Here is a 27,530-nt window from a genome sequence, read left to right as displayed (position 1 = left end):
ATGGGACCTTATGTACAATAAGGAAAGCTCTGTATGGCCATGAATGACACAGTGTGGGGGGTATGGCATCCAGGGGCTTCTGCATTGCAGGTCGGATATTGCACTCCACTCGAGGTTGCTTGAAGGACCGAGATTCTGTCTTGAACATTGCACCAACCCCACATGAACAGAATACGCTCAGCCGTCTGCGAGAACTCTTCAGTTAACTGATCTAACTCTAAAGAATTGACTAGGAACTTCTGTGGGTTACGAAAGGAGCAGCGTGTTTTGTTCCAGTCTTACTGAGCGCATCATCACCATTGAGAACATGCGTCTTCACAAAGTCCCTGCGCAGTCCCACTCCCAACCTATCTGTCATAATATGTAATGGTATGTGACACCTATGCTCACCAGAGCCAAACTCTGCCCACAACTCTTGAAAACTCTGTCTCGCGCCACTGAAGGATAAGGTGAAATAATTGCACTATTGTGCCTGTATCATTGGATATCACGAGCAGCCATCGATTCCCATGATCCACCTCCCACTCACAGTGAAGCACTAGGCGATCGTCGGCCTCTTCCACACGGCATGTCGGTGCTTCAGTAGGTTGTCACAGACGATGGGACTGACGGTCTGCCTGCATACAGCAACAATGCTGGCACAACTTCCTTATCTGTGACGCACCCGCTGAGCATGACTGTCAGCTTCACCAGGTCTGGAGTTGATGACAGGTGGGTGGCAAGCTGTTGCAACTTTTCTTTTTTTGGCCGATGATACTCAAAACTTGTCAGGCTGCGTTGGTATGGGGACATTGTAATGAGAGTAGTTGGGGTAGGCAGCCCCGCCCAGGAAAGTACTACCGCCAAGGTTGCGGGAGACTCAAGGAATAGCCTGGATTCCATTTTCTCTCTTAGGCCTTGGTAGCTGGTTACACATCTTTCTGCCTCACACACCGGAGGGCATCAGGCTGCCCTCTTTACACAACACACACGTCCACATTATATCACATTATCTTAAACCAACTATCCTGTCTCCAAAAAACACCGATCTTGTCATTACATATCATACCCATTCCACAACACATCCCTGTTCTTCCTCCCATAAAAAAAACTATGGCTGCTGCTATTCTGGGAATCAGTGCGGTGGTTTCTTGGGTGACCACCGCCGGCAGGGCTGGATTTTCTGCTCAGGGCCCTCCCGGTTGTCATCAAGCGACTGTGCCACCTCCAGTGTTGCGGCGCCCTAAGTCTGCTCGTCAGTGCAGTAAAATTTTCTTTTGCAGTGTTAGGGGACTTCACTCCAACATCAACTCTGTTCAAAATTTCCTCCAGCTTGAATCCTCTGATCTGCTATTTCTGACAGACACACAAGTAAGCTCCACCTCTGATTTAGCTAGATTTAATTTTCTTGGTTATATCTTGATTCAAAATTTCAAACCCAAAGGTGGCGTATGTTGCCTTGCTAAATCAGAAATTGCCCTGGAGGAGATTACTAAATTTAATTGTCCTTATTTCGACTATTCCATATACAAATTACCGTTATATTCTTTTGGTAAAATTAAGTATTTCTGTTGTGTTTATCGTTCCCCTAATGCCCCTTTAGAGCCGAGTTTATTTGACTCTCTGTCTTCACAACTAAGTGTCCTCAATATTAATACTGCATCAGAAATTACTATTCTGGGTGATTTTAATGTCCTTAATGTCGATTGGCTTACATATTCACCCAGAACTGATGACTCTGGTCTTGAATGTGAGCTATTTGCAGACTCATTTAATCTCACCCAGTTAGTCAGTCAACCCACCTGTGTACCAGACAACCCTGATCAAAATCCCCACCTATTGGACTTGTTTCTAACAACCAATTCAGATAATTATAATGTCGAAGTGAAGTCCTCCCTCGGATCCTCGGATCATTGTCTGATTCAAGCCGCCAGTTTCACACCTACTACACCCTCCTGCTATGAACCTGTCGTGATGACTAAATGGCACTACGACAGGGCAGACTGGGAGGGACTTCAAAATTTTCTCATGGATGTTCTTTGGACCTCCTTTTTCTCCCGTGATGCAAATTCCACATTGGGCCACATACAGGACTTTATTAAAGTCGGCATGGAAACATTCATTCCCCATCATAGTTACAAAAAAAGATTTTAACTATTATAAAAATATCAGAAACCATGCCAAAACTATTATCAGTCTTTCTAAATCAAAATTTCTACATAGACAAGCTAACAGACTACTAAACAATTCAAATGATAACAAAATATTCTGGTCAACCCTTAATTCATTCAAAACTAACTTTACTACCACCTCTTCCATTCCACCAATACAGTCCCCCAATGGAAATCTAGTAAGTGACCCACGCGGAAAAGCCAACCTTCTTGTTGACATTTTTTCAACAATCTCAACCCTAAATTCAGAAAATCATAATATTCCTGTACTTGATTTTGATTCCCCTCAAATACCTCCTTTCATGATTCACACCAGATACGTACAAGCCGTATTACAGAATATATCAGCAGACAAAGCTACTGGTCCAGATGAAATTCCTTCAATAGTACTTAAAAATTGCTCCTCAGTGTTGGCTCCTGTCTTAGCAAAATTTTTCTGCTTATGCATCCGTACCTCAATTTTTCCAGCCCCTTGGAAAGAAGCAAATATCCATCCTGTTCCTAAAAAGGGGGCAACTTCTGATCCATCAGACTATAGTCCAATTTCAATAACTTCTGTTCTCGGTAAAGTTTTTGAGACACTAATTAACAAACACATAGTCAAGCACCTAGAAATCAGTAAATTGATCAATAATCGGCAGTGTGGATTTAGACAGGAACGTTCAACAGTAGATATTCTTTGCCTTCTTATCCGTCAGATTAACAAGACAATAGACCAACATGGTGAAACACACACAGTAGCACTTGATATTTCAAAAGCATTTGACAGAGTATGGCACCAGGCCTTATTGTCTAAGATGTCACAGTATGGCCTTGCATCACTGGTTCCTCTAATTTCTTCTTACATTCATAGTAGAAAAATACGGGTGATGGTAGATGGAATTTATTCTCAGTTTCATTCCATAAATGCTGGGGTACCTCAGGGTTCAGTTTTGGCACCAATCCTCTTTCTCATTCACGTAAATGACCTCCTATCTGTCACGCACAACCCAATACACTCTTATGCTGATGACTCGACCCTTCATAGTTCTTTCACATTTAGTACTTCCTTTACACAATTTGATATTATAAATTCCCAAATATACACAACAATTTCTCTGAACCAGGACCTTTCTAAAATTAATCAATGGGGACAAAAAAATCTGGTCTCATTTAATGCTCAGAAAACTAAATACATTAATTTCTCCAATAGAAAGAATCCCTCAGACACTCACATATTTTTAAATGATGTCAGTATTCCCATATCCACTACAATTGATATCCTAGGTGTTACTCTAAATCCCAATCTGAGCTGGACAGCTTATTAAATCCCTTGCTAAAAATGCTTCTAAAAAAGCTGGGACTTATGTAGAGAGTTCGTGATTTCTTCACTGACGAGCAGATGGCCACAATATACAAGTCATGTGCGTGCTCAGATCGAATACGGTTCACCACTGTGGAGTGGATGTGGAGCGGTTTCATTGAGGCATTGGACAAAATTCATAATAAAGCCATTAGATTAATCAATAATCCTCCCATTATGCAGGACCATCCTCCAATATCAGTACGTAGAGATGTTGCTTCTGTAGCATTATTTTATCGATATTTTTACTGTAAGTGCTCTAACGAACTGGCTTCAATTGTGCCTCCCCTTCACATTTTCTCCCGAAATACTCGGGCAGCTGGGAGCGCCCATGAACTCACTCTCTCCCCCACAATGCAGAACCACTGCTTATCAAAATTCATTTATCCCCAGAACTACTACTCTCTGGAATTCACTTCCTGGGAGTTGCTTCCCACATACATTTAATCCTCTCGATTTTAAATCCAACTGTTATAAGTATTTTATGAATGGAGGATGCCTTTAGGCACATGGCCTTATTTGTTTTCCTTTGTTTTTTCTTCCTCCAATCAAAAAAAAAAAAAAAAAAAAAAAAGATAGTAAGGTTAGCAGAACCCACTCTGCCAGCACAAAGTAGCCTTTCCCCAGTTAGCCGTCAGCAATAACGTGGAGGATTTTCCAGGAGCAGATTCAACAAACCACAGAGAGAACACATCTAATTGCCTGATTGTATGTTCCAAATAATGCAAAGTTTGGAAATGACTGACTTTTGGACGTAAAGTCTACGATATCGGATAAGTCACCTCCAGGGAAATGTATGTCTTCCTCCTTCAGCTGCTTCTTCAGCTCAACGTTCAGTGTGCTCTTGTCAGGTTTGGAGGGGAGATCACCATATATTCGTGAAACTGGGATGATGTCATGGGCTAAGAAAGAGTCGAGTGCTATGTCTCACTCATGCCCAATCTCAGTGTCACGCTGAGCTGCTGCTACATTCTTGAACGGTACAGTTCCTGGAGCTGTAGCCATTGCAGAGGTTGGTTTGTAGCCGACTTGCTGTAAATTTTTTTTGTTATAGTGGCAGTTAGCATCCATGTCTTGTACTGGAACCGCTGTTTCCAGAATTGTTTGATAAGTCGATCTCCATTGTTTGACATGTCGATCTGCCTGGACTTTGATACATACTGTATGAAACAAGACAATGACAATGTAAATCTGATGCAAATACATCTTCAGGACTGTTTAAGTCTACACATCAGACATCTTTAAGATTAAGCATAGCATCCAAAAACTTCTGTGCGGTTTTGACTTTTACGTAGTCTAAACTCTTCCCTCGCTTGTTTTCCCTTTCTTCTGTCTCATACCCTATCACCTGCACATATAACGCATTTTGTATACTTTGAGTCAACACTGGTGCTGGGTGCTGGACGAGGGATAGCGGGGCCACCTGAGCATGTCTTGTGGGTGGTCACGTCAGCCAGCCCTTGTGTCGCCTTACCAGCAGCAGGGTCTTCTGAAGTGGTCGGAAGGTTTCGTACATCAGCGTGCTTCTTATGGCAAGAATTTATTGTGGTAATTGAATTTAAAATCAGGTCCAAGAATTTTCAAACGTTTTCTGATATCGTTATCTTTCACTTCTGCGACCTCACGGATGCGTTTTCTATCTTTTGACCCGCCATGGAGTGTTTTTTTTTTTTTTTTTTTTTTGACAATAGATCAGTCTGGATGAAGACGAACGCGATAAAGCATTGAAATATGGAAGTTAAGCCCTTCTGGCGTGGTACCTCTGCTCTTTCTGTCTGTGATGTTACAGACTTTTCAGGATGTTAATACCTGTAAAAAGAATGAAAAGAAAATTATTCACTCGTAAAAGAATGAAAATTACGATACACACATGTAAAAGAATGAAAGAAAATTACTCTACACACTTAACCATGCAGTCATCTGTGCTAGGTAAACAGTACTGGGAAAAAGAAAATTAATGCTGTAACCTCCAAACTCTGCCACAGTTTTACTCTTCCGTGAAAAGGTATATACGTTCCCATGGTTGTGGCAGCTTTACGTGGAAAAAATATTCAATTTGAGTGAGTTCTGCCAGCATTGTTCAGGATATCATCAGCAACTTGAGTAGACCTGAAAACCCCGTAATATATACCAGAATCTTCCTCCTGTTACATTTCTGTCAAAGGTAAAACTTATTTTCACGCATGACGGACGTTGCGTGGCGGCCATCTTGGTTTTCGGTATCTAATCAACGTCTGACTTGGTTTTTGGCGCCACCATTGTGTCGGGTATACCTGGAAACCCTACAGTAGACACCAGAATCATGAATCTACTATTTTCCCTTCAAAATATAATATGCATGTCTTATTTGGCTCTGACCAGACGGTAGTCGTGTTGGAAAATGACAGTCTCCAGTTTAAGATGTAAATTTCGAAACTCCACCTTGTAGATTCTTGAAGCAAAGGGTATCACATACTTAAGTCAACCGTCAAACTTTATACCTTCAGAAATGTATAAGAACCTCTATATCCCGAGCCAGGACCAGGAAGCGCCTTAGGTCATACGTGGAACTAATATTTACCATCCCTAACAGTGAATCCTGCACCACTTGTATGTAAACAGAACGACAATGTAAACAGACTAACAGTGATATTTCCTTCAGGCATTTCAGGCATGTAGTGTATTGCTTGACATTTTTCCTGTACGTCTGATGGCAAAGGTTTTGAAGGGTGGGGGAGACCCTTCTGCTTGACTGTCCTTCCTACAAGTCTAATTAAGGAGAATCTTGCAGGTAATATCCAGATGGACCACTTCGCAAGGACCGTTGAGTCTCTCTCTGTCTCTGTCTCTCTCTCTCTCTCTATCTGTCTCTGTCTGTCTGTCTGTCTGTCTCTCTCTTTCTCTCTCTCTCTCTCTCTCTCTCTCTCTCTCTCTCTCTCTCTCTCACGGAGGCTGGATCACTCAATTCTAATACAGGCCTTCTTCTGTTAGGCCTATGGAAACGTCCTTGAGAGGGCTGGAGAGGACGCTGGGGGGAGAGGAGGAGGAGGAGGGAAAGGGGGAGAAGAGGGACGAGAGGCAGGAGGCGGAGAAAGGGCGCGGAGAGAGAGAGAGAGAGAGTGGGGGGGGGGGAGACTGTGAGCGAGATTGGGAGGGGAAGGAAGGAGGGATGGGGATGGAGGTAGATGAAGGGAGTGAGGGGAGAGAAGATACTGGGAGAAAGATGGGTGGGAAGGGAAGAGGGAAGGTAAGATAGAAGAGGAAATGTGGGAAGAAAGGCGTGGAGGGAGAAACGAGAGGATGAGGAGGTGAAGGTAAGACGAGGAGGAACAGTTGTAAGGAAAGATAAAATGATGAGAGGAAAGTCGAATGGGAGGAAAAAAAGGGGAAATAATAGATGGTGGTGAGAGAGAGAGAGAGAGAGAGAGAGAGAGAGAGAGAGAGAGAGAGAGACCTTGAGGGAGGAATATTGATGAAAGGTGACAGACGGGCGGAGGAAGGGGGAAAGGAAAGGAGAGAATCCGTGGAAAGAAGGAGGAGGGAATGGAGGGATGTGGCCAGTGAGAAGAACGGAGAGGCAGAGCAGAGGAAATTAGGCAACGTGAGAGGGGGGAGGGAAGAGATTTGAAAGACAAGAAGGAGGAGATTTAAAGACAAGAGGAGAATGAGAAAGGAAGATTGGAAAGACATGAGAAGAGGAGGACGGAAGATGGCTTTGGGAAATGGGAAAAAAAAAAGAAAAATGAAAAACACAAACCCATGACTATGATTATGTGTTTTTCGTTTTATTCTATCTCCAGACGATGTTAATTTAGGAGAGATCTTTTATTTGGATAGGTTAGTGTTTATTATTCCCCTTCACTACAAGAGGTGTTCAAAGCCGAATAAATTGGCCTGACGTCAGAGTGAACAGAATATTCAAAGACATCCCTTGACTGAACGGATTAAGGAGCAGGAAGAAACACCAGGGAAGGAAATGTGAGAGGAGAAAAAAGCGAAGGGTATAGAGGGAAGGAGGATACGTAGCATTTTAATATTAGTGGAAAAAATGGAAGATTTGTAAAGATGGAGGAGAAGAGTGGAGAAAGAAGTGGAAAACAGGGAGCTTGAGGGTGAAAACTGGGATGAGGGGTTTCGAAAAGGGAAAAGAGGGGAGAGAAGGGGAAGGGCGAGAGGGAGTCTACAAGGACGGAGAGAGGAGAGAGGTTTATGGCGGTAGGAGGAAGATAGTTACGAGGGGAAGAGGGAAGGGAAAGGGAAGGAGTGGAGTGGGAAAGGGAAGGAAGAGGATAGTGAGGAAAGGGGAAGGAAGGAGGTGGTGAGGGAAGGGGAAGGATGAGGGTGGTGAGGGAAGGGAAAGAGAGGGGTGGTGAGGGAAGGGAAAGAGAGGGATGGTGAGGGAAGGGAAAGGGAGGGGGTGGTGAGGGAAGGGAAAGGGAGGGGGTGGTGAGGGAAGGGAAAGGGAGGGGGTGGTGAGGGAAGGGAAAGGGAGGGGGTGGTGAGGGAAGGGAAAGGGGAGAGAGGGGTGGAGAGGGAAGGGAAAGGGAGGGGGTGGTGAGGGAAGTGGATGGAAGAGGGTGGTGAGGGAAGGGGAAGAGAGGGGTGGAGTGGGAAGGGGTGAGGAGGTTATGGAAGGTCATAGAAGAGGAATGGGCGAGAGAGAGAGAGAGAGAGAGAGAGAGAGAGAGAGAGAGAGGAAAAGTAGTGAATGAGGAAAAGGCTGAATGGGTGAGAGACAGAAGAGATGGTGGAAGGAGGAACGAGAATGGAAGGGAAACGGGAAGGAGAGAGAAGAGTAAGACGTGAAGGAAAAGTTGAGAAAAGGTGAAGTAATGAGGAAAAATAGTGAGGAGAGAGAGAGAGAGAGAGAGGAAAAAAAAAAGGGGCTGTAAAGAATGTAAACGGAAGAAGAAAAGGAGGCATAAGACGGAGAGGAGAGGGGAAAGTTAGGGGAAGACAGAGAGAGAGAGAGAGAGAGAGAGAGAGATCTTGAGGGTCAAACTCCAAGGAGGGAAAATTTTAATTGAGATGAATAGGGGATGAGGGCAGGATTGATTGATTGATTGAGAGAGAGAGAGAGAGAGAGGTATGGTAAGGGGATGGGGGCTGTGGGCAGGACAGAATAAGAAAAGGTTAGCACTTGAGGCTTCCTAGCGGTGCTGTTGTAAGTGGAGTCTACGGTGGGTACTCGCCTTGTTTCACTTTTATTCTTTATTCCACACACACACACACACACACACACACACACACACACACACACACACACACACACACACACACACACACACACACACACACACACTTTCTCTCTCTCTCTCTCTCTCTCTCTCTCTCTCTCTCTCTCTCACCTAACTCTCAGAACAGCCTTTTATGTAGATCAACAGGAGATATTACACGGTCCAGAAGGGGAGGGACGGAGGTAGAGGAGTGGAAAATGGAAACACACACACACACACACACACACACACACACACACACACACACACACACACACACACACACACACACACACACACACACACACACACACACACACACGCCATTTTTTGCGTTGTGTTTGCTACCACTATGCCTGTCCATGTGAGTTATTTGATTCCCACCCTGACCATATCGACACCTGTGCATAGCGTCACCCCTGCTAGTAAGTCACCCCCCCCCCCAGCGTTAATCTCCATGACACTGGCAGCTGGGGACGGTGTGCTGTGGTAGTGTGGTACGTGCGGTGATATATCTGGATTAGTCCCTTCGCCGTGGGTATTTCTTTTGATGAACACCAGGTAATTTAAAGTTGGTATAATTTCTTGGATGTAAAGTTTTGGTCATTTCACCCTGTATAAGTAGTGACTGATTATTCTCCTTAAATAGCCGGACTAACTTGTCTAGCCCCCCGCCCGTACGTCCCTGATGGAATGATAAAGGAATAGATGACAGAATATGCTGTATGATCGCGGTACCTGTTGTTGTGTATGGATGGCTCAGGTTCAGAATGGTATCCAGTACCTTAGATATATAGGGGTGCTCACCACAACGCATATGAAGTCTAGCTTTAATAAGGCCCTGGCCATGTAAGTACAGAGCTCCTCGTAAAGCCCCACTAACATTCGTAGGACTTGCGAAACCGGAAGCAAAATAATGGTTTTGATTTTCTCACACTTCGTCAGTCTTAACACCAAAACAAAAAGGCGCACGTGAACGTGTCACGCGCCAAAACGCTTCTTAACAACGGGGGATGTTTCTTGTCATACTTGGAGCAGCATAATTATGAGATACAGCACTAGACAGCACTCAGAGCATACATACCTTCCCAGACGAGTACTTTTACGATCTCACAGTGTGTTAATTTTATGGTCTTAGTCTGCCTTGTTATACAGTCTCAAGAGAGCACATACCGTCGCCAACGCCCATAGAATTTATGGTATATTCCTGCATTCGGATCCGGATCCACCTCAAAATATAATGAACCCTTCCTCAACCCACTGCCCTCTTATCCGCCAGATTTCATTGGAATTCGAGAACAGCTTTTTGAGATATCTTGCACCAGAACAGACAACAGGCAGACAGACACGGGTGAATACTTAACCTTCGTCCAAGTTGCTGGCTGAGGTACACATTCTGTAGCACCCAGACCCTTTCTTATAATATGTACACTTAAGTCTCCACGGTTACCCCCTTCCACGTAAGCATTTTTTTTTTTATCAGTAATCGCGGTAGCGATTATCATACGGTTGCAAGTGCGTATATTGTACAGTTAATATGTATTTGGTATGTAACTTAAACAAAAAGAGATCAAAATTGCTATTGTAAAACGGTTGTTAAGATGTAGGGATGGGAAAAGTGCAGAAACAAGAGAGGATTTGGAATGGAAGGAAACTGAGAGTGCTGTATCCAGTACTGCATTGCACAGCCACGAATGTTAGGTGAGTATTGTCTGGAGTGTGTTGTTTCATTGGTAGTATAATAATAATAATAATTGATTATGATTATAATAATGAATAATAATAATAATAATAATAATACTGATAATGAAATTATTATTGCTGTTATTATTATTATTATTATTATTGTTATTTGTTTATTTATTTGTTGTTACCGATGATCGATGTTAAACAGTTTTTGGAGACTTTTTTTTTTTGGAGGGGGGGGGGAGCGAATAAGCAAAATGCAAAGCATACTGAATTACTTCCTCTCTCCTGCACTGCCTTACTCCCTCCTGCATACCTGTCCGTGATGGAAGGTGATGACACGTGTCTCACTAAATCACCATTGCTTGCCTGCTCTTTTGACTCTAAATTACTCTCCTCTTTATTATCCCCGTTTGGTCAATTAATTCATTCTGATATCACTGTAGTATTGATAACATGCAAATTCATATTAAGTGGCTGCATGCGAAATTAAATTGCAGAGGAGGAGGTGTTAGGGAGCTTCCTTAACCGACAAGAATGTGGACCCTAGATCACTAAAATATTATAAACTATCATGATTAAAGTTTTGGCTGCGGATAAACAGCTTTGTGTATATTATTCTAACTTACGGCACTCGAATTTGTACAGGTCATACGAGTACAAACATAGCATAGTCGAAGATTTAATTGTATTGGCAAACTATTTTCTTTAACTTATGGAAGACCAGCGATAGTGAGAAAGCCGTTGTTCTCTTGCCTTAGCGTAGACCAGATTTCGTCCTTTTGCAGCTTATTTGGCAGCAAGAGAGAGGAAAGAAAATGCTCCGGGACTGCATACTTTCCATGGCACTTCTTTGTGACTAGCATAATTTCCTAGGGTTATTCTCTTGTTGCATCTCAGCGTTCAAGGTGGAAAGATGAAACACTGAAGTCAAGTTAGTGTAAGAAGAGTATAGTAGTAATCCATCATCCCCTTCAGTACGACGATATACTTCTTCTTACTCTTGTTACGACTTCAGAAAGATCACCGGTAGAGAATGGATCAACCCCATCACTCCGGCGACGTTATTTTTCCATTTTCTTGCTACCTTCAGACGGTTTTGTTCAGCTTCGAGACTTTTTGAACTGGAGGAGATAACAGGCTTCATTAAGCATTCAGTACGAGAGGGTTTTTAAGTCGAATAAAATCGTTTTCAGGTAGCAAGAATAAAGGAAATAAAATGTCATCGGACTGAATGGCTGAAACACTTGCTATGTGGGGTTGTGTCTCCTCAGGGTGTTTGTGTATCCGTTTCACCTCAACAGGTGTTCCTTCACCCACACCTCCACACTCAGTACACTCTCATCTGCCTTCAGTACAAACCCTACCTTCCATACAAATCCTACCATCCATACAAATCTTACCTTCCATACAGATCTTACCTTCCATACAAATCTTACCTTCCATACAAATCCTACCATCCAAACAAATCCTACCTTCCTTACAAATCCTTCCTTCCATACAAATCTACCATCCATACAAATCCTTCCTTCCAAACAAATCCTACCTTCCTTACTAATCCTACCATGCATACAAATCCTACAATGCATACAAATCCTACCTTCCATACAAATCCTACCTTCCATACAAATCCTACCATCCATACAAATCCTACCTTCCATACAAATCCTACCTTCCTTATAAACCCTACCTTCCATACAAATCCTACCTTCCATACAAATCCTACCATGCATACAAATCCTACCTTCCATACAAATCCTACCTTCCATACAAATCCTACCTTCCATACAAATCCTGCCTTCCATACAAATCCCACCCTGCATACAAATCCTACCATCCATACAAATCCCACCCTCCATACAAATCCTGCCATCCATACAAATCCAACCTTCCATACGAATCCTACCATCCATACAAATCCTTCCTTCCATACAAATCCTACCTTCCATACAAATCCTACCATCTATACAAATCCCACCCTCCATAGAAATCCTGCCATCCATACAAATCCTACCTTCCATATAAATCCTACCCTGCATACAAATCCTATCTTCCATCCAAGACCTGTTATATGTCACACAATTGTCACCCGGTCCTGTCGTTGCCACCCCATCTATCAGCAGTTTTAAGGAGTAATGTTAAGCGCTGTGTTTGGTAATTTTTTTTTTATATTATTTCTTTCTTTGTATTAATGATTATGTATTTAATGTCCATGTAACGGGTGGCTATTGTTTTTATTTAGGCATGCATGTCCGTTTGTCTGTCTGTGTGGTCCTTAGCTTTTATATATTTTGATTTAGAAGCCAAATTTTGCGTAGATTAATAGCCAGTGACCATATCAATGTCAGGTTCGAATATGAAAATAATACGTCAAAGGCTAGAGGTATTAGCGTGAGATACATATATATACTTATATACATGCTCCAAGTGGGTGCGTGGTATTCAAGTATTTCAGGCCTATAACGATTTTTTTTAATCCCCCCCCCCGACGATTTTAATTATCTTTAGGGAGATTTCTGGAAGTAGTAGGGTTAATGAAGGCTGTATCTAACTCATCTGGTTCGAAAAGCCAATTCTGAGTTGAATAAAGGTCTTTGAAAAATGAAATAAAACAGAACATACGAGTGAAGGGGTAAATATACTGTACTTTTGTGGACAGTTCTTACTCTACTTTTCGTCTCCAGATTATTCTCTTTTCTTCTGACGTCCATTTATCAGTACGAGAAACGAAATACACTTGAATAACAGAAGGGAATTAAAAAAGAAAAAACTCCCACTTCACCATCCATCCAGGAATATTGAGAAGATCGAAGTGGATGATGCCGGAAGAGTTTGAAAAGAAATCTTCGACTTTCCTTTTTGCCTGGCGTGAGATTGAGAATAAGAGCTGTAATCTTCTTGGAATAGGAGAATAGGAGACTTGGTAGAGCATCTGTCAAGACGATGTGTTTTGTGTGTTACACCTTCTTACTCTTGTGTGTGTTATGTGAATGTGTATGATATCGTTATTATATAAGTAACAAGAAAGGAGGATCTTGTGGCGTAACATTAATGAGAGAGAGAGGGAGGGAGAGAGAGAGAGAGAGAGAGAGAGAGAGAGAGAGAGAGAGAGAGAGAGAGGGATTGTGGTATGAGACTGATAAACAAAGAGGTGTAACATATTGGTAATAAAAAATATTAAGATGCAACAAATTAATAGAAGATGATTTGAAGATGTAACATAATTATTAGGAACATAAACGAGGATATTCAGGTGCAACTGGTAAAATAAATCGCTTAGAGAGTGTTGTTACGGTATCTCCCAAGCTTACCTGAACACGGCCGGAAGTAAGAGATGTCGCTCAGGGCCGGGATTCACAGAGTTACGATCATTTTCCTTTTAAACTTGTTTTTGTAGGAAAAAATATATTTAGAAAGATTTAGCATTCTCTCTCTCTCTCTCTCTCTCTCGTTTTTTGTAGGAAGAAAAAGATATAGAGTAAGATTTAGCATTTCTCTCTCTCTCTCTCTCTCTCGTCGTTTTTTGTAGGAAGAAAAAGATATAGAGTAAGATTTAGCATTTCTCTCTCTCTCTCTCTCTCTCTCTCTCTCTCTCTCTCTCTCTCTCTCTAAAAGTCAAAACATCTTGTAATAGATTTCCTGCCATCTAAAATTTCTCTCTGCAGGAAGATCAAGGTACAAGGGAAGGTTCAACACCCTCCTTGCCCTTACTGGGAAAACAAAGCAGTTAGGAGAGGGAATTAGGGGGTAACTTTGTAAATCAGGCTCAGGCGATATCCAATGAGCCCCGATTGCAATTTGATGCCGTATTCACAAACCCCTCTTAAGCGAGAGAGAGAGAGAGAGAGAGAGAGAGAGAGAGACTGCGTGTATATATGTTTTTTCACTCATACTGGATAGTTACCGAATAGTTTATGTTAGATTTATTGAGCTTAAGTAGTAGTAGTAGCAGAAGTAATAGTAGTAGTGGCGGTGGTGGTGGTAGTAGTAGTAGTGATCGTAATTATCATTAGTAGTAGTAGTAATAGTAAAAAAAATTGTAGTTATTATTATTATTATTAGTAGTAGTAGTAGTATAGTAGTAGTTGGGACCCCAGGTTCATCTGAAATCTGACATTTTTTTTTTTTTCAGCAGTCCACCATCCTCCTCTCGGTAGATAGAGTAGTAGTTGAGGGATGTTTGCATAACTAGGCAGTGACGAACGTAAAAAACGGTGGTCTGCGATAATAGCAAACACTTACGGAGATTAGTAGAGGGAAAATTTGTATTAAAAAAAAGAAAAACTTCAAAAGGTTAGACTAGGGTAAAGTTTGAGTCTGAACTGCTTATCAAATGGGTCCAATTCTCAGCCGTTATTGGGTGACATTTACAGGTGATCACATGGGTAAATTATGGAGGGCATTTTTCACCCACTAGGTCATCAGTAATTGTAGCTCCGTAACGAGTGAGAGATAAAACTACGGGATGTTGAAAAAGCTTTACTCAAAATTGGCCAAAAGTAGCCTCCGGAAATCACTCAAAATCTTGTGTCATCCTGTAGGCTGTATCGTAAAAACTGGTGTGTGTGTGTGTGTGTGTGTGTGTGTGCATAACTGTATCCCCTGGCGTGTTTTTGTCCCCCGCCTCACCGCCATCCTTGTTTGTTTACACTCGATGCTCTTTTGTTCCTGCCGCGTCATTGTTGGCCACCTCTCCGCAGCGCCCACGCGGGGAGGGAGAGAGAGAGAGAGAGAGAGAGAAAGAGAGAGAGAGGGAGAGAGAGAGAGAGAACAAACAAACAAGTTTAATACAAATGACGGGAATTAGAGAGGGGGGGAGACAAAAAAAAATCTCTTAAGACGGTGGATTATAAATGGAGAGAGAGAGAGAGAGAGAGAGAGAGAGGAAATATTACGGACATGAAAGACTGGTAAAGGAGATAAGGTCCTGAAAAGAACAGGAAGTTTGAACATAAAGTGAAAGAGTTAAGAGGGAGTGTGAAAAGAATCGAGGAAGTGAAGGAGCGTAAAGAGAGGAGGGAAGTGCTTATATTGTCTCATAACACACGCTGTTGCCTCATCCTGGGTGTAACTTGAGAGAGAGAGAGGGGGGGGAGGGAGAATTTTTGTAACAAGTACCAAGTGGCACAGTGACCAAAAGGTGAAACTTAACTAATAATGAATAGTGAAGGACAGTAGCACATTAATTAAGCATGGAATAAAACAGTTGAGAAATCATTGCTTATGACGTAGATGTACCTCAGACTTTTGGAATGTTTTGTTAGATATTTGTGTACGAATCCAAACCTCTGAGTGCGAGGCAAGTGGCAGGGAAGCAGGAGCCACACACTTGTCTGATAACGATTTGAGGGAGGTGGAGACTGGACGAGGAGGGGTAGAGGTCATCAGTTCTCCTAACCCTCCTCCTCTCATATCCTTATCCTTCTCACATTTATTTGCGGGATAATTGAGTGTCTGTCCGCTGCTTCGTGAGTACTCGTCTTACCAGGATCCATTGTCAGAGGTCGGATGTGGTGGGTAAGTGCCCAAGGCGAAACATTCCCAGAGACTGCCGATTATGTGATACGAATTAGAGCCACGGTGTTGGTTATGTACTGTGCAAAACGATGATCCAATTCAGCAACACAAAAGCTAACTATTATACCGGTAGTGTGGGATGTACGCCCCTACTGGGGCTTTCTTCTCCAGTAAGGACTTTACTGTACACCCCTCCCATAATCATGGGCAAAATTTATTTACATAGATAGATAGATAGATAGATAGATGGATATTGATAGATAGGTAATATATATAATACATTGTGAATATATGATGGCCGTACATACCGGCGTTGTCCGTCCCTCCCCCTTTCCATCTCACCCTGCCCAAATCTGGTCTGAGTGGAGGTCTGCCACTGGGCAAAACTTCGTTAAACAGAAGGAGGGTAGTTCATTTGTCAAAAATAGTAACATTTGCTGAAGCATTCTCATTCGTTTTTAATTTTGTCATTATATTTACAAAATAACATAACACATACTCAACATACACGGGAGAAATACAGGTCCAGCCAGTACCCCTGAGCTTGTGTCACTTGGTTGCCAACACAGACAGCACATGCATACTGGACAACATCTTGCAGTCTGCTCTGATAAACATTATAGGTCTTGTGTAGCCCATGTTTGCAGTTTTTGCAGTAGTTATTGAATTCTTACTTTCTTCATTTGTACAGACAGCACAGTGCCATATTCCACATATAGCACAGTCCCTTCACTCACATCACTGATCAACACCTTGAATTTCGTCACATTTACTCTTGGGGACCGTGGTAGGTGGGGACACCCACCATCCACTCATTCGATGTAATGCAATGGCTAGGCGACTTTACACAGTGACATGCTTACTGGTTTCCTGTATTTCAGGAAACCACCCACTACGATGGATGGTAACTATATACCAGACGGACGCCTGGCGGTCTGTTGGGTTATGGAACTCCGACCGGGTGGGCTTTTAAGGCTTTTCATCGGAGTTGTGTTGTGGTTTATTGCTCACATAATTGCACTCTCGGGCAAGTGAGTTTGGTCACCCTTGCTTTAAATTTCGGAAATAAGTAGCCAAGTCTCAGACCTCTACTGTGCGCATGAGGCAAAGAAGAATTAGATGATAGATTCGTACATACTTTTGGGCATCCTGATTCCATTCCATCCTTCCATCCTATGTGTTGACCCTCTACTCCCTCCACTATTTCCCCGTATGTTCCTTGGGTAACGGGTAACCTGACTTTGATTTCCTACGATAATGCCTCAGGGACCGTAATAAAAGAGTGAGTTCAAAATACATTCTTGATATGCATCTAATTTAAAATAAGATTTTTGCCTTCCTATACCATTCACCCCTCATGTGGTACTAAAGGTTGCGTCCATTGCTATAACTGGCCTAACCAACCTTTCTTCAGTGAGCGGTTTTCTTTGGACCATTGCACTACCTTCCGTGGTACCTTGCACACACCTTCTACCGTTCTTTAAAAAAATGGAGTTGTTTTTTTGTACGTAAATGCAGCCTCGCAGTTGCCTAAGTATAAAAACAGACTCGTGCTCTTCAAGGCAAACGCCAAACTTCATTTCATGTATATTAGCCTTTACCTTTATCAGCTACTCTCTACTGCTTTAATCCCGTGGTCGTGTAACGTGAGGTGCCAATCGTTACGTAATTTATGCAATCCTCCTTCCCTTTCTGTAGATCCCTTTTTGCAGATAGATAGATGGATTATAAGAGGGGGAACCGCAATTTTACAGGAGTAGGTCGATAGCGCGTCGATAGGCACCCCTTTCGTGTTGTCCGGCGAATCATCCTGACTCGTGACATTGCACTGAGAGGGCCGAGTCTATATTTTTTTTCTCTTTTCTTTTCTTTTTTTCGTGCACGTGAGTTATGCGATTTTCGTCCTCAGACCAATATTACAGATTTGAGGGAACTGTCCATAAAGAAATAGTTCCCCGTGGACAGACTGAACCAGTAGTTTTATAGTACATTGGTGCTGAGGCGTCAACGAGAAAGCATCAGGCCCACACATCCAGAGAAGTAGCTCACCCAGAAGTGGTTTTTGCATCACAAGAAGGCGCCAACACACACCGCGTTGTCAGGTAAGCAATTTTTGGCCAGAAACAACGTCGTTGTTGCTCTGCACACCTCGTACTCACAATATTTCGTGCCCTGTGATTTTTTTTTTTTTTTTCCCAAGATTAAGTTAGAACTGAAAGGCAGAAGGTTTGACAACTTTGAAGAAATCCAGGAATAATCGCCAGAGTCTTTGGTCATGGTGACAAAAGATGACTACAGGGAGTGTTTCCAGGAACGGGAAAAGCACTGGTACAAGTATATAGCGTCTCAAGGGGAGTACTTTGATGGGAACAAAAATGAATTTGCTGTAAGTTCTGTAACGAACTTATTACAAATCCTTTAATTTTTGGCTTGCCCCTCGTGTGTATATATATATATATATATATATATATATATATATATATATATATATATATATGTCACGTCATGTTAGCCGTTTGAGTGTCCACTGCAGGACCGGCCTATCCCGACCGAAGTGGGGACGATACAGCCAATGTATCTCTACCAAGTGGCTTAGGCTGTCTGGTTGAGATTGTATGTAGGGTGAGAAGTGCTTGCAAGTGTAATTGTAGTGTTGGAGTGGCTTTGGATGTGTGTGTAGTCTGTGAACTAAGTGTAATCGGCCCGCGCAAGCCGACTGGGTGCAAGCATACTTTATAGTAAGCGACACTGGTTCAACCACAGCACCCCTTGTGTCCGCCAATGCAGTACGTGGCCGGGTGAACACTCCCAAAGTTTATTACCCTGGCGGGGCGCGAACCCTGGCTCACCCGTGTACGAAACGCACACTCGACCACTGTACCACAGAGGCTCATATATATATATATATATATATATATATATATATATATATATATATATATATATATATATATATATATGTTTATTGATAATGATACTAACCAATCCTTTGGAATGGACACCACTCCCGGTATAACATTTGTCAGATTTGGTATCAAAATTCTCCCAGTAACCCCGGATTTATTCAGCGATTTAGAAACTATGTCTCTATTACCCGCACCTTTGCCGTTTTTATTTTCTGGTAATGCATTCTTCACCCATGATGTTTAAACAGTTTTGATTAAACACAAACGATGCCTCCTACACTAGCTTCCCCATCTCAAACTGCCACTGTTCGATTTGAATATTTATAAAATAGTCGGTTGTGGTAGCTCCTCAAGGCATTGGTAAATTTACTATACTCGACAACCTATTTTTTTGTTTGGTTGTCTTAAACATTACCCTTTTGGCACCAACATTTAACCCGTGTGGTGGCGACTCCAGTGCTGAAAGATCCCTGGCTCTGTTACACCTGTGCGTTTGGCCACTGGGTACTGGCGCTTATCACCTCCCCTTCATCAGGCCTAAACAGCCATATTTTCTCCCGCATTGCCCTATCTACCTCATCGACCCACCGCCTTGTTGCCACACGTGTGGTCGAGCTTTTTTCCCAGCCACAGGTCTTATCAGTGGCCCCCCCGCACCGGAAACCCCCCCACCTACCCACCTATTTTATTTTTTTTATACGCTCCATGCTCCGTTTCTTAAAATTCACCCACAAACAACCCTTTTCAGATTCAGTCCAGTATGCTCCCTACTTAACGCCTCTCGTACATTTCGGCCTTAAAATCTTCATTTCTTTCTTGACACAAACGTCATCTTGTTTTCTGTGGTTCGATTTTACTTCATATCGTATGTTGCGGGTTACATTCATCACTCAGTAACATATGAGCATTACACTGTAGCCGTTTGTAAAGGTGTATGAATTGATGGAACTGCAGTGTGGCATAGAGACAGTGGTGGTTAGTTTTATGATTATGATAAATGTTCAGTAACCTAATTTAGACACCTACGCTCCTAATGACGTAATACAGAAGTGGATGATGGATAAATATTATGTCCATTTCGTAACGGCGCTGTGGTTCAAGTATGGATGTTCGTGTTAGTAACGTGAGCACAGAAAACTTAAGCTTTCTCCGGTGAAGTGATACAGCGGTTTAGGTCACTCCTTAGAATTAGACGGTCACACTTTTTCACCGGACACTTAATAGGTGAGAGTTACCGTGAAAATATTTGTTTAGATTATATTGTTAAGATCGTAATTTCACATTTACGGTACCGGAACGATGATGATCCTACACTTCCTTCATTTGACTGGAATAAAGGCTTGGGTTATTCTGGGAGCCTGAAGTCCTCTGTAGTAGATAAAAATAGATATGAAACAGTCTATCGCTTCACTATTCCTGTTGCATCCGAAACTCCAGGCATGTCGAGCAAAGGCTAATTGCAAAAGGGTTTCCAGAGCCTGAGCAATATTCCCGACACCTTTGTCGACCCAGCGCTATCCCCTGACCCCCCTTCCCTTCTCACCCCCTCCCCCTACCCTGTCCCTCACCCCGCCCCCGCCCGGGTCATGTTAAGGTGATAATGGGGCCCGGTGATTGTATTATTCAAGGTTCTTAGACTGCAAGATAAACAGATGTTCATAGCAAGTTACCGTCATCAGAAATCATCCCGTTTGGGGTATAATTTCACTCCACATTCACTCTGGTTTGCATGTGAAGTGTGTGATAGATGTGTGAGTGAAGACCAAAGTATGAACAAGGACTAATATACGGTACAGAACTTGAGATGGAGATTGTTTATAAATATGGAACACAGACCTCGCCACCGCCCTAACGTCAGCGAGGGTACTGCATCTGTTGCCGCCTGTTTTTTATTTTTTTTATTTTGTATCTTGTCTTTGAGGAAATACTTCATATCGTAATGCCTCTTTATCGGCCGCTCTTTTACACATTTTTTTTTTTTTTTTCGCAGTTAAACCCACAAAGAATTACGAAAAAATTGCACTGTAATGTTTTATTGTGATAAGCACTGCATCGCTTGTTTCCCAAAATTAACGGTAGCAGTTATATGGGAAAAGTTGTGACATGACACACATCCTCAGGGTATAACGAGTAGGGACTGTACATAATGTAAATGCTTTATGTACAATATAATCAATATTTATATTTGTTATTTATTTATCTATCTGTCTGTCTGTACTTGATTGCGTTTGTATTATGCATGATCGAAAATTATCAGCAAAATATTCTTACATTGTGAGGGCCACATTTCCTCTAATATCAGCATTCTTTTAATTTCCCATGTCAGTTTAATTAGTAGTTGTGAGAACATTTCATGAATGTAAACGAAACGCAATTCTTTATAGCACTGTACTGACATATTTTGAACGACATATATTGAGCGAGAGGAAAGCTTCTTACATGTAGTACTTTGACTTCACTCAGTACGATGTAATAGAAGATTGCATTGATTTATTTATTTATTTATTTTTTTTTTGCAAGCCAAGGCCTGAGCTACAGTACAGTTTATATTAAAATTCTGTGTCTGGTGAAAAGGTATTGATCGAGATGTGAAAATAGCTGGTTCAGTGTAAGTTTTATGCAGTATAGCGGTGGCCTGTACTGCCAGCATAACCACTCAGTATTGATTAATGATGATGGACGAGGGGAGAAGGAAGAGGAGGGGAATTAGCTCTGGATACTTTCTCCGGGGGTAGGACAAAAACTCACCGGACAAAAACTCACCGGACAATAATTCACCGGACAATAATTCACTGGACAAAAACTCACCGGCAAATATCTAAGGAGGACAAAAACTCACCGAAATATGTCAGATATATTTAAAAATGGTATATTTATGTATTAAAAATTTTAAAACATAGAAGATTATTTGAACTATAATGCTGAAAACCTGGTCCATTAAATGAGATATTCAAAACAAAGTGAACTCCTAGGTTTAAAAACGGACACACTGCCCAACAGCACGAAGGAATTCCTCTGTCGATTTCCTACCGGCAACTATATCTTCACATAAACTCTTTAAACGTTTCTGAAGACGAACATAGTTTCTCTTGGTTCTCTTCTTTGGAGGCTCCCCTCTGTCATCCTGCAGCATCATGGTTTTGACTAAGGCTTCATCCTTCCTAATGTTATCAATAACAGTGTAAAAAGATGGATGGGAATGACCAACAAGCTGCTTGAATGATGAATTCCAGGTTTCACTCATATTGTTTGTTCGAGCTGCATCATTTAGGGTATTACTGTGCACGTTCCATATACCTGGCAGAAAAGGAGGTGGAAGTCGTCGAATATTGGCTTGTAGTGATTCTGGGCATTCATTATTTCCAGGAAGTCGTACATGACGGAATGTACCTGTAACATATGTCCTGTCGAAGTATGCTAGGAGGTCTTCAAATTCTTCAAGGGTGTTGTCCTTCAAAAACTGCATACCTTCCTGCACCTTCTCTAATGGAAGAAATGCTAACCCATCCATCATTCCACAGAACAGTCTTCAATCATCATTTTCACGGTAGCAATTCACAAGCCCTAATTCCTGTATCTTACGCCACATACTTTGCGTCAAGTGGAAGAAACATCCTTTAGTGGCTACATGAGGACCTAAAATGGTACTGACAGCTTGCATGGCAGCTTTCTCAAAATCTAGTACAATTTCTGTGGGATCTGGTGTAAACCCTAGCCTTTCACACCCATCTACAACACTTTGAAGCAGTTCTTCATATATATTTTGTGACTTTCCTGACAGGAATGCATACACGCAAGAAACTGCTGTTTCGCCTAATGGGGCTCTAATAACATAAAGTTGCTGGAAAATTTCTGAAGCCATAGCATAGTTCCCGTCCATGAACCACGTACGGGCCCGGCACAGTAATCGTAAGCACTCATCAGTAGCATATACAACCACTCTGTTGCAGGCATCCGCACCACTGTCATGCAACAGGAATCGTCGTGGCTGTTCACCAGATGTACGTTTCCAATCATCTGTAATATTTAGTTCACGTACATTTGCAGGTTCTTTAGGTAATGCACCTCGCCTCTGCCGACGAAGATCACGTCTGCATGTATCCAGCTGACCAATGTTGGCACGAACCTCGTCACTTGCAGATTCCAATCCCTGAGCAAGCAGCTGGTTTGGGCGACCTTTAGTTTCTCTTGCCTGTTGTTTTAGGGTTGCTCTTAATTTTGTGACAGAAACTAAGGCTTCATCTGCTTCATGGTTGTGATCAACAAAGGAGCGCGGATTCTGCATCTAAAAACGAAAAAAAAAAAATATTAATTCAGTGTTAGTTCCATTTTCCATTTCCTCCCCATCTAGCCTCACTCCACACTCAGTCGCTTCATTCCTTTCAAACAACCTCGCACCTCCTTAAATATTCCTTATATTAGGGAAACACAACCTTAATGAAACTCCTTACATTTACATCCGTAGTTAGGGCTCCTTTACATTTCAGGCTTGATTGTTGACAGCACTGCCATCGTATCCACTCATTCTTCGATATCTTCTTCACGTACATACTGTATATCCATGAACGCACAACTTTTGGCCACCCTTGTTGTTTTTGATGATCTCCATTGCTACTGATATTGATGTGAGAAACCTGAACACCAATACAATAACGGATAATTCAAACATGTGTGTCGAAGCATGTTTCAAATGTTTCAAGAAAAGCTGTTTCTAAAGCGTCGTATCCTCTTTATCCTCTTTATCCTATTCATAGTGTCAAAGCATGTTTCAAATGTTTCAAAAGAAGGTCTTTTTAAAGTGTCGTAACATGTTTCAAATCATTACTCGTTTTTATTCTCATTAGTTATTGCTCGGTGAGTTTTTGTCCTCCTTAGATATTTTTCGGTGAGTTTTTGTCCAGTGAATTTATGTCCGGTGAGTTTTTGTCCGCGCCCCACTTTCTCCACCCTAGATCTTGAATTTGAAACCATAATTCTTGCATTAAACGCACGATTATATTCACCTTACTTAGCCGACTGAGCCCGGAAGCTTTTTTTTTTTTTTTTTTTTTTTTTTATTCTTGGCTTTTCTTCATTATTTTATTTATTGTTCGAACTGGAGGGGTTAGATATGGCATTGACAAACCCCTTCTGTACGAGAGGCTTATTCCAAGTTGAGAATATCGACTGGAAGCGGAAAAAATTAAATGAAGAAGGACGTCACTCAGATTTCACGGGGTTAAGAGGCATTTCTCACGGACGATTTACCCCCTCCAGTCGTAGAGGTTTTTCTTGAGCTGAGTAAAATCTTCTGACGAGAGTTAAAATAAGGTATAATTAATGTTGCTTGGCTGAATGAGTAGGTGGAGATTGTGTCTAACCACTTCAGTCAGAGACGTTTAGCACCACTTCAGTCAAAGATGTTTAGCACCACTTCAGTCTGAGATGTTTAGCACCACTTCAGTCTGAGATGTTTAGCACCACTTCAGTCAGAGATGTTTAGCACCACTTCAGTCTGAGATGTTTAGCACCACTTCAGTCAGAGATGTTTAGCACCACTTCAGTCAGAGATGTTTAGCACCACTTCAGTCAGAGATGTTTAGCACCACTTCAGTCAGAGATGTTTAGCACCACTTCAGTCAGAGATGTTTAGCACCACTTCAGTCAGAGATGTTTAGCACCACTTCAGTCTGAGATGTTTAGCACCACTTCAGTCAGAGATGTTTAGCACCACTTCAGTCTGAGATGTTTAGCACCACTTCAGTCTGAGATGTCTAGCGCCACTTCAGTCAGAGATCTTTAGCACCACTTCAGTCAGAGATGTTTAGCACCACTTCAGTCAGAGATGTCTAGCGCCACTTCAGTCAGAGATGTCTAGCACCACTTCAGTCAGAGATGTTAGCACCACTTCAGTCAGAGATGCTCAGCACCACATCAGTCAGAGAGCTAGTACCTCCTGAGCTGATTAGAGTCGTATGGCCGTAACCGGAATAAAAAAAATAAATAAATAAATAAGCCATGTTGATCTTCACCTTCTCATGGCCGCTTCGTCTCGCTGAACCTGACTTCAAACGAATTTATTCAAGTGAGCGATTATAGAAGCCTGAGAGTTAACAGCGGTGCCATTAACTCTTCAGTGGCAAGGATAGCTCTAGTGTTTTATTGCAACAAACGCCAGATGAGGGTGAGTCACACGAACCTTATTGTGTTAAAAGGGTGTAATGTATATGATTTGATTGTGCTCGCCTCCTTCACCGCTGGTCAAGACGCCGTACACTCACTGATGTAGTGTGGCGCATAAGCTTTTGTTGTAGAGATTCATCTGCTTATTACCGTGACAAAGCTGATCAGCAGAAGTAGACGGCTGGAGGCTGGGTAGAAACTAGTATTTTGTCTGTACACTGTTCACCAGACGGCACACCAGTAGAATTTCATTTTTTTTTTTCCTAAAAGAATTGGTAGCAAACGGATATTCTATAGGAGATATCATTGCAGTGATTTCGTGCCGAAGTTCTTCTAGCGCACGCGACCATCCAGGTGGAAAAACATGACCGTCAGTGTGAATGAGTCCTTCCATTAACCCGTGACTGTGGCTGGAGTTCACTGACCCCATCCCACCCACACAGTTCAGGCTGATGAAGGAGAGGGGCCGGTGGGAGCAGTACAGTATGTATATCGGCTGAACGCTTGCAACTTCCCTGCCGTGTTAACATCAGTGTAGTGTTCCAGCCCCGCCCTCTTTGACCAGCCAGCCAGGAAATACATCATCATCCCGACCTCCTTTTCCCGCCTAAGGATGGGGTGAAATAGGGTCAAGAAGGAAAGGAAAGCGTTGAACAAGATAGGGTGAGAACTGATCAGCAGCATACCTAATGATATTATAGGATACATTCTTCTTCACTCATCATTCAGGCCCCCATAAACCGTATCAGAGATTCACGTAACATTACCAGTCAGATATTAATTGGATGACAGTCGAGAGAGAGAGAGAGTCAAACCTTTGTCATGTTCTTCACACATTCCTTAAGTCATCCAATCCCTCGAAACACAGTACTGCATAATGTCCAGCAAACATAGTGCCAAAATTTCACCCACACTGCCGTATACCTACACCTTAAATCTCAAAGGGGAAGTCAAGCCTCTGATTTTGACCTGACATTTATGGAACACGTATGGTTATTCAAGTTTATTATCCTGCGTCCCACATGAAAGAGTGCAGCCAGAAGTGATACAGATAAACCATATAAATTATGTCACGTACTTCAAAAACTATCGTCTTAAATTGAGGACTTGCCTTCCCATTTGTGATAAACATTTAATCCATGCAGGTCGGTGACGTATATATTATTTATTTTGCTCAGACTACCACGAGACACTATTCAAGATAGGATGCACTTCTGTTCGTCTGAAGGGATAATGAGCGCTATATTTAACATCTCCAGTTTGAAGCTTCACCACTGAGCTGAACGAAATTGGAGGAAAGGAAGAGAAAAAGACGTCACGGCATGAAAGTGTATAAGTATAGGGCCGTTAGTAATTCTGTAGGATGCTGATGGTTCTTATATTCCCATTGAAAGCTAACGTTTGCCGTGCTGCAGCTGAGAATGGTTTTGCAACTCGCCTCGACTCCAGAGTTACCGGTTTTTACGGACTCCGGAAGTAATATATAACTTATCCACTGACCTGTGCAACATAACTACTCCTTTTACTTTAACATGGCCTAGAATTGCCATCTCTCCTTTTGAATTGTAACAAGAGATTAGCACTAGAATATGGTGACAACCACGAAGAAGTGATGTTGAAAGGGTTCTCTTTTTCTGCGCCTGAGTTACGTGACATAAGCTGCAAACAGACAAAAATCTGGGCCAATATAAGGTGGAAGAACTATAGCCACTTCGTTTTCACCTGACAGAACTGGGCCACTCCCAAAATTAAATGACGAAGTGGTGATTGCATGAAATTCGATGCGCCTTAATTATTAGGTTAGAGTGAGCCCCCTTGGTTACGGATCAAAGGCCCCTTCAATCTAACTACACTTGGTCATTAACTGAGCTGAAACGAGACTGATATTTTTGTTTGGTTAGGACACACGCCCTGTATCTTCATGGTCCCTTCGTTTCTCATCTTGTTATTTGCTTCAGAAAAGCCACCTGAATTTTATTTTGATGAGTATGAGTTCATGGAGCTGGAGAATGACATTTGCCGTGCCTCAGTTTGGTATTGCTTTGCCACTTAGTGCGGGTCAAGATTACAGGTTTTAACCTCTTCGGGTATTAAAAATTTTTCTTTTTTGTTCGCGCCATTTCCAGTCGGTTTTATTTAACTTAAGAGACTTTCCGAACGTGAAGAACTAGAAATAAGACTTTGTCCTGACTTCTGCAATACGCGGGGGGGGGGAGGGGGGGCTGTCTGAAGCTAAATAAAATCGTCCAATAATGGCAAGAACGAAAATATACTTTAATGCGTAAGTGAAGTAGTGACTGGGTTCCAAAACAAATAACTTCCCCCGGACCTCCAATGCCTAGTCTACTTTATCCCGTACTGTAAGTCCAGTATGTGCAGGTACATGTTTTATATTATACAGTGCGGTCCGTAAGGGTGCCCCGCCAGAAACTCGCCTGATGGTATCTTGCGTATTGCTGTTAATTTGTGTGTGGCAAAGGGAATGGGAAATAAATGATACAGGATAGACATTGGCAACACTGACAGAGTCGTCCCCGCAACACACGAGAAATTGTCCAGCGAAAATAAATAA

This window comes from Coenobita brevimanus, chromosome 24 (genome assembly GCF_032717465.1).
Source record: "Coenobita brevimanus isolate Jiangsu-jjx chromosome 24, ASM3271746v2, whole genome shotgun sequence".
Classification (NCBI taxonomy): domain Eukaryota; kingdom Metazoa; phylum Arthropoda; class Malacostraca; order Decapoda; family Coenobitidae; genus Coenobita; species Coenobita brevimanus.
Note: the sequence above shows the minus strand (reverse complement) of the source record.